This window comes from Podarcis raffonei, chromosome 12 (genome assembly GCF_027172205.1).
Source record: "Podarcis raffonei isolate rPodRaf1 chromosome 12, rPodRaf1.pri, whole genome shotgun sequence".
In the NCBI taxonomy this organism is placed as follows: Eukaryota; Metazoa; Chordata; class Lepidosauria; order Squamata; family Lacertidae; genus Podarcis; species Podarcis raffonei.
Genome location: NC_070613.1, coordinates 12,595,113 through 12,603,595, shown reverse-complemented (window position 1 = coordinate 12,603,595; position 8,483 = coordinate 12,595,113).

The window sequence follows — 8,483 nt, the reverse complement described above, 5'->3', positions numbered from 1 at the left end:
ACCTTCCAGGGTGTTAGCTGAGCCATTGTATCTCTTTGGGAAAGTATAATAGGCTTCTTGGGCCCAAGTAGTTTTCATGTCTCTGTGCTTTGCTCCATCCTTCCTCATTGTGACTGGCCTTCTCCTAGCCCTCTATAACTCCCCAAACCTCTTAGCAGACTTTTTCTCTGAAACAAAGCACTCCACTTGTAGGGCTCACAGACTCCATTCCTCACTCTGGCCCTGGTCCTGCTTAGCTGTACTCTTTGAAGAGAAGAAGAAGAAGAGTTTGGATTTGATATCCCTCTTTATCACTACTCGAAGGAGTCTCAAAGCGGCTAACATTCTCCTTTCCCTTCCTCCCCCACAACAAACACTCTGTGAGGTGAGTGGGGCTGAGAGACTTCAAAGAAGTGTGACTAACCCAAGGTCACCCAGCAGCTGCATGTGGAGGAGCGGAGACGCGAACCCAGTTCACCAGATTACGAGTCTACTGCTCCTAACCACTACACCACACTGACTCTTACCTGTGGAGGTGCTAAATGTTGGCCTCACACAGGGTATGGTTGAAAGCCCAAAGTCTGCTCCTATCTTGGCTACATGCTCCAGTCTATCCTTTTGCTTCCCTTCTTGGTTAGACACCTGCAGAGATCCATAACAACCTCCTCTTCTCTTAACAACCCCTGTTGATAAGGTGGAGCACAGGAAGTCAATCAAAACATCAAAATGTTCACAATTGTGAAACTTCTCTAATCATCCCTAGATCCTCTCAAATCTTGCCCAACTCACTTCCCCAAACCCAAACCACCAAAAAGGATCCCAAGCATGGACTTGCTTCTCTAAATCCTACACAGTTACATGCCATCACATCCTACGTTTCCTCCACATCCACACACACACCAATATCTTTCCCAGGGTCTGAACTCTACATAAGCCACTCATCCTCAAGCTTCCTTCAAGTGGCTATTGTTGTGTGGTGAAGTCAACATGAGTGTCGTCATGGGAGAGGGCATGTCTTGTGAACATATTAAGGGTACTTTGCGACTTGCTGAGCCTACATATTTATGGGGGGGGGGAACGTTGAGTGAAGATATCGAGGAACAACAGCTAACTACTGTATCATGTGTTGTACAACTGTTGGCACATTTCAGAGGTGCACCCAGCACAGCTAAAAGCTATAGCTTTCATTTTTGCTAGTCTTCTGCAAAAGTTATTACCTGACGTTTTGTATTAGTCACTCTAATTAATATCCTGAAATAATGTAATATTTTAAGTCAGGAATGTTAAAGAGCAAATGTTGTACAGTGGGTAGCATATTGGAATTGGACCAAGGAGAAGGCGTGTGAAGATCACTGGGAAACCTTGGTCCAGTTACTTTCTCTTTTTCTAACTTCCCAGGGTTATTGTGAGGATAAAATGGGTTGTGTCTGTGGATGTCTCTTTTATCACTGTTATGAAAGAACCATTTGGCTACCGTCAGTAAGGATAGCACATTAATACTTACTATGACTCCGCTGAATAGTCTCCCTTTTCAGTTTTCAAAAACAGAAATTTCAGTTGAATAGAAATATATCCTGAAGAAGACTTCAATTATTTGAATAGCCATCTCTCTCTCTCTCTCTCTCTCTCTCTCTCTCTCTCTCTCTCTCTCTCCTCTTGAACAGTGTTGTTGCCTTTTCCTCTTGCTGTTCTATATTCCTCGTCTCTTGGGTCATCGTAGCCAAGCAAGGATCACATAGGCCAAAAGAGGAAGACACGTTTTGAAACTCTCAAAAAATATTGTGAAAAAATTGTGAATAGTGAGTATTAAAACTAATCTTTAAGATTAAACCACAAAGCCAAGGACTTGCCGATCAGAAGGTCGGCGGTTCGAATCTCTGCGACAGGGTGAGCTCCTGTTGCTCAGTCCCTGCTCCTGCCAACCTAGCAGTCCGAAAGCATGTGAAAGTGCAAGTAGATAAATAGGTACCGCTCCGGCGGGAAGGTAAATGGCGTTTCCATGCGCTGCTCTGGTTTGCCAGAAGTGACTTAGTCATGCTGGCCACATGACTCGGAAGCTGTACGCCGGCTCCCTCATCCAATAAAGCGAGATGAGCACCGCAACCCCAGAGTCTTCCGCGACTGGACCTTAAAACTAATCTTGTTGGTGGAAAAAAAAATTTGTAGATTAAGCTTCTGGCATGGTTCTTTCGTGCTAAATTTTACACAGCTGGGCACAACTCATTTAGAAATGATCGCACTCATGTCCCATTGAAATAAATAAGAGCTGCTCAAGGCCATTCATGTGCCCCTTTCACAAATCCCATTCACTTCAATGGAGCATGTACTGGAGACATTCCCAAAGGATTGTGCCTAGTGTTAATACATTGCTTTCACTTCAAATGAGAGAAGAATCTGGCCCAAGCTCTTTTCATGATAAATATCACAGTTTTTTAAAGGTTCCAAAAATCCAGCTTTAACACTCACTTAAAGTGATAATTGTTATCTATAGGAGGTGAGTGCAGAAGGCGTGTTTGTTAGGAGAGCAATTAAACTCCAGTCTTAGAACTACACAAATATAGTGTCTGGGGTTGCCCCCCTCCCTCTGCAGAGAAACCATCTTCATCCACCGTGTTGCCACTGCATTCATAAAAGCAAATTAAATCAAGGCATTGAACCTTAGAGAGTTTAAAAATAAGACTTTTGCAAACTCCACTACAAGGGAAGATGCTCCAGCGCCTCTCCCTGCCCTTAAATAATGCAAAGTAATAGGCTACCAGTTCAGTTATTTTAAACTAAAACAGATAAAAATAGATGAGATCTCTCATCTTTTTTTATTACCGAATCATGATGTGGAATAATGAAGACAAAGTATAGCTGCTGAGGTCTTTCACAGTTGGGCTTACCCAAGGGGCGGGGTGGGGAGACTCTTGCAATGATGCAGTCAGGCTAGCAGTGGAAATTCACTGGGAAAATGAGCAATGAGGTTTGATGGGGCAACCTGTTGAGTTCCACCAAAGCCACCAGGTTCAGTTCAGATGAACCTTTCTATAAGGTCTTTCCACCTTATTCCACCATGTGCCGTGGGCTGAGGCTACAGAGAGGAAAGAGATACCAGCTTTCCAGAAGTATTGCACAGCAGTAGCCCAGAAATGTGGATTGTTCCATAGTATATGTGTTTCGTACCCATTTCTCTTTAATTTCAGAAAACTCATTTGACTGACTATAGGTAGGCTGCAAAGGGTGAAGAACTAAGTTGAGTTCTTCAACTTTAGAAGCAGGTGGTCCATAGGAAAGGTGGTCTTGTTTCCATTGTTCTCAATCACTCTAAAGCGCTCTGGAGGCATCATAGCCCAAGATGGTTGCCAATATGGTACCCTTCAGATGGTGCTTGACGACAACTCCCCTGAGCCCCAGCCAACATATGAAGGACACCACATTGGTGAACCCTGTCCTAGCCAATCAAGAAATACAAAGAAAACAGGGTGATATCACATGGTTGCGTAAGCCTGCTGTGGACCTCCAGAAACAAAAGAAGTCCAGGTTGCCAAATGCCTGAGCAGAGCTTCCTTCCAGAGTCCTAATGCTCAGAGAACAGCAAGTTCATTTGGAGAACAGCAGAGATCACATGGACTTAAGAGTACCACAAGGTCATGTGACTCAAGTCTCTTCCTTATCACTGGTGGAGAATGGCTGCTGCTACCATTTCCATGACCATCTTCACCCTCGTAAAAATCTTGATGTCTTCATAGCATACAGACTGCTTCATCTGAGGTGGTGCCACCTCATGTTGCCTTGTGCTAATAGGAGAGTCAGTGTGATATAGTGCTGGACTAAGAACTAAGGAGACCCAGCTTCACTTTCTACCTAGACATCCAGTTCACTGAATGAGCTTGGGCCAGCCACTGTCTCTCAGCATAATCTCTTTCACAAGGTTGTTGGGTGAGGAAAGAACAAGGCAAATCCACCTGGTTAAACGTGATAAGGCCGCCTCCAGATAACGCTCAGCATTTTGAAGACCCAACAATTATCAGGTCTTGCAGAGCATCTTTCAAAGCACCCTCTTGCACAGTGCTTTGGAGGCACCACTAATCAGCTGATCTGCAGTATCTGCAAACCCCGCCCCCTGCTTTTGGCTCAAGCAGATTTTTTACCTGTAGGGCAGATGGGCTTGGCTTGGCCAAAATACCCCACCCCCAATGGGCCCTGATAAGCCCTGCAGCCTGGAGGTCTCCCACCACTGTCTTGATAATACACAGAAAGAAACGCTGCACTGGAGAAAGAGAAAATGGAGAACTTTTCAAATACCTGAAGGATTGTTATTTGTTGTTGTTGTTTAGTCGTTTAGTCGTGTCCGACTCTTCGTGACCCCATGGACCAGAGCACGCCAGGCACCTCTGTCCTCCACTACCTCCCGCAGTTTGGTCAGACTCATGTTTGTGGCTTCGAGAACACTATCCATCCATCTCGTCCTCTGTCGTCCCCTTCTCCTTGTGCCCTCCATCTTTCCCAGCATCAGTGTCTTCTCCAGGGAGTCTTCTCTTCTCATGAGGTGGCCAAAGTACTGGAGCCTCAGCTTCAGGATCTGTCCTTCCAGTGAGCACTCACGGCTGATTTCCTTAAGAATGGAGAGGTTTGATCTTCTTGCAGTCCATGGGACTCTCAAGAGTCTCCTCCAGCACCATAATTCAAAAGCATCAATTCTTCGGCGATCAGCCTTCTTTATGGTCCAGCTCTCACTTCCATACATCACTACTGGGAAAACCATGGCTTTAACTATACGGACCTTTGTTGGCAAAGTGACGTCTCTGCTTTTTAAGATGCTGTCTAGGTTTGTCATTGCTTTTCTCCCAAGAAGCAGGCGTCTTTTAATTTCGTGGCTGCTGTCACCATCTGCAGTGATCATGGAGCCCAAGAAAGTAAAATCTCTCACTGCCTCCATTTCTTCCCCTTCTATTTGCCAGGAGGTGATGGGACCAGTGGCCATGATCTTCGTTTTTTTGATGTTGAGCCTCAGACCATATTTTGCGCTCTCCTCTTTCACCCTCATTAAAAGGTTCTTTAATTCCTCCTCACTTTCTGCCATCAAGGTTGTGTCATCTGCATATCTGAGGTTGTTGATATTTCTTCCGGCAAGAAGAAGGCAGCAAAGCAGGTTTGTTATTTAGAAGGCAGCAAAGCAGGTTTGGGAAGTGGGTTGTTATCCAAGAAGACTATTCATTTTGTCCTGGGTACCTGGGAAGGTGGTTCCAGGAAATTGTATTAAGGCACGTGATTATTCTTTTTCCTTTTTTTCCTTTTGGGGCTTTTTTAGGTTCCTGAAACTCAGTAGTTCTGGGTCTAGTCAATGCCTGGACAAGAGAAACTCATAGTAGGTTGGTTAGTTATAATGTGGTCTCCAGCTGAGTATTCTCCGTTTAATTAAGCTCCATCCCTATGTACAGAAGGCAGGCAGTACATCTGTACACATTCCAGTGCTTCTTGAAAACTCTGAGTTCTCTCGCTTCTGATCCTGCTGGCCATGACTGCGATCCAGCGAAGCCCTTCCCGACAGCCCTACCAGAGAGGACGAGGAAGCGCATCCTTCGCGCATCCCCTGCTGGAGAGGGAATCTCCTTGCGCACCAAGAGGAGGGAAAGGCGGACCTCGCGGGGGAGGATGGCCAAGGTGCCACTCTCCTCGCCCCGAGCGTAGAAAGGACCCGGCTGTGCGCAACGGAGAGGGAATCTTTTGTTTTCTGTTCGTATGGCCGTCCGGCCCAGGATGTCGTGCTGCCTGAGGAAATGCTACCCAGTCAAGGTGCAACCAAGAGCCATTTGATTACAGGGGACTTGCGTGCAGCAAAGCAAATTGAACAGGGAAGGAAAGGCACTCTGCACATTCCCCAAAGCACGCACATCTGCTTGTCCATTGCGCCATCGATCGGGCTTGGGAATGTCTACACGGACTGGCGGCGGCTCTCCAGGGTTTCAGGCAGGGATCATTTCCAAGCCGCCCTGAATATATTATTATTATTATTATTATTATTATTATTATTATTATTATTATTATTATTCTTCCCTTCCGCTCGCAAGGCAGGAGCTGTGCCACTGAGCTAAGGCCCTTCCCGGCGGATTTCCCCATAGATTGGAAAGGGTAGCCTGGCAGCGCCGCTGTGCGCCATAAGGGCGCTTAAGAGCGCACGCTTTTGGAAGCGGAACCTCTCGGAGGGCGCTGCTGTAAACTCCCGGGCCTGATTGCCAAGGAGAGACCCGGGCATGGGAGGGACGAGGGAGCTTCCCGGGACGAGTATGCTCTGCCCAGGCCCCGGGAGAAACTTCGCAGGTCACCAGACTAGCCCCCGCGCCCCGCGCCATCCTGCTACGGCTTCTCCAAATAAAAGGCGCGCCGTGGCCAGGGAGCCTCCTACCGTTTCGGGAAGGAACTGGCAGGCAGGGACCTGGGAGAAAGCGAGGGGTCGGAGTGCTGGGAGTTGGGAGACCCCCCCCCCCAACTTCCTCGACTTAATAGAGGAGAGAAGAACCCGAAGCGACTCCGAGCTTGGCCGTTTCCCCACCAAGGTGGATTCAGCAGTGGAAATGAAAGCGATGCTGGGGATAGTGGAAGGGATTCTGAGAGAGGAAGAAAGGTAGAGATGCGGAGTGCGTGGCTGGCTGGGAGAAACACTGAGGACCAGTAACTTTCCTTTTTAATGAGGGCACGCCCCTACCTGCGGACAAAGGGGAGACCAGATAAACAGCCTTGGCACCAGATAAGAGAGACGGGAAGACCTTTTCAAGCTCAAATGGTTAAAATGCTGCGTTCCCCACCACGACATTGGGATGTCTGTGCAACTTTAAATCAGTGCAACTCACTTCTGAGAGAACTCGTTTTTATTCAGCGCAAAAGTGCCTTGCAATAAAAGGGGAATAATAAAACAAAGGTCGGGGAACATAAATGCAAATGTCTGGGCGGAGGGGTTTTCAGAAGCCTCCGGGATGTGGATATCGGGACAGAGAGGTTCCAGATTTGCTAGCTAGGATCTGCGCCGCTATTACGGGATGCTAGAAATTTCACAGGCAAGGAAACGTTCGGTGGTACTGCGATGGGGTGGGAGGAAGGGGGCGGTAGGTCTTGCGTGGTGTAATAAAGAGAAGAACTATCGCCTGCCTGTGGAAAAGAGGAAGCAGCTGTATACTGACCATTTGTCCATTTAGCTCAGTAATGCCCACACTGACGGGCAGTGGCTCTCCAGGGTTTGAGGCAGCGGTCTCTCTCAGCCCTACCTCGAAGTGTCGGGCCTTGAACCTTGGGCCTTCTGCAGGCAAGCCAGATGCCACGCGAGGAAAGGCCTGAGAAGAGAGCGAGCCTGGTGGACTTTTACGAGTCTCTAAGGCAAATTCAGAGGGACAGGGTTATATGCATAGTGAAGAAGCGCAGGAGTCGGCCTTATACCGGGTGAGACCACTGGTCCGCCTAGCTCCCCCACTCCTACCCCCACCCCCTTTCTTCATCTTGACTGTCCTAAATGGAATAACTATTTGCTGTTATTCACATTTTGAAAGTGCAGGTTAGCAACAGCTACTGAGCTGCAAGCAACCATAAAAAAATCTGACTGGGTAGGGAATTTAATAAGGGTTCAAGTCCAGAACTATGTGTAGCCTGAACAGACAGGTGGGCAGGGAAAGGAAGGGAGGGTCATATTCTTTGCTTGGTTGGGGGGAGAACTCAGGTATGGAGCACCCCATAAAGAGAGAGGGGCAGTCCGCCTTGTGAGGGATTTTCCTGCCTTCAAGACGCCGAGACCAAAGAAAGTGGTGTCAAAACATCTATCTCTTTAACTGCCTCTCTGTATACATAAATATCTACCTCGCTATCTATCTCGCTATATACATAAACATATATGCATATATATCAATGGAAGGTTAAGTGGTGACACGTGCCCCCCCATCCTGGGTCTTATGAGTGGGGAGCCGTTCATCTGAACAATTGGGTCTCTATGGTATATTTTTCATCTCTTCATTCGACAGATATGAGGGCAGCTTTCTTGGGCTTTTTCAGAAGACAGAGCAAACCATAGGGTGAGTTTCAGATCTCAAAGGCAACTGGTTTCCCATTGATTTTCTTTCTTTTTTAATTCAAGCGGCTAAGAGATTAATCCTCACACAGAGTTCATCTAGGCCCAGGATCTATTGGTTAGAGTTGCTTGGACACAGGCAGGCACACACGTTGTGTGTATGGCTGTGGGTATTACATATGCACAGACGTTTTCCCCTACCTTATGGGAAACATCAGCAATTACCTGCTTCAGGTGCCCTTTGAAGGCAAATCCCAACACCACCGCCAGGCCTTCCCTCATCATTCAGCTGCACCCTGTCATTTTTGTACATTTTGCCTCCTTTTTTACTGCTCTTCTGATTGTTTTGCTGCATATTGGTAATTTTTCAGGTTTTTTTAGTCTTTGCACACCTATCAGAGGATTTTCTTGTACCATAAAGCTGTACAGAAATGGTCTTGAACAAAGACATAAATCAGGCTGAATATTC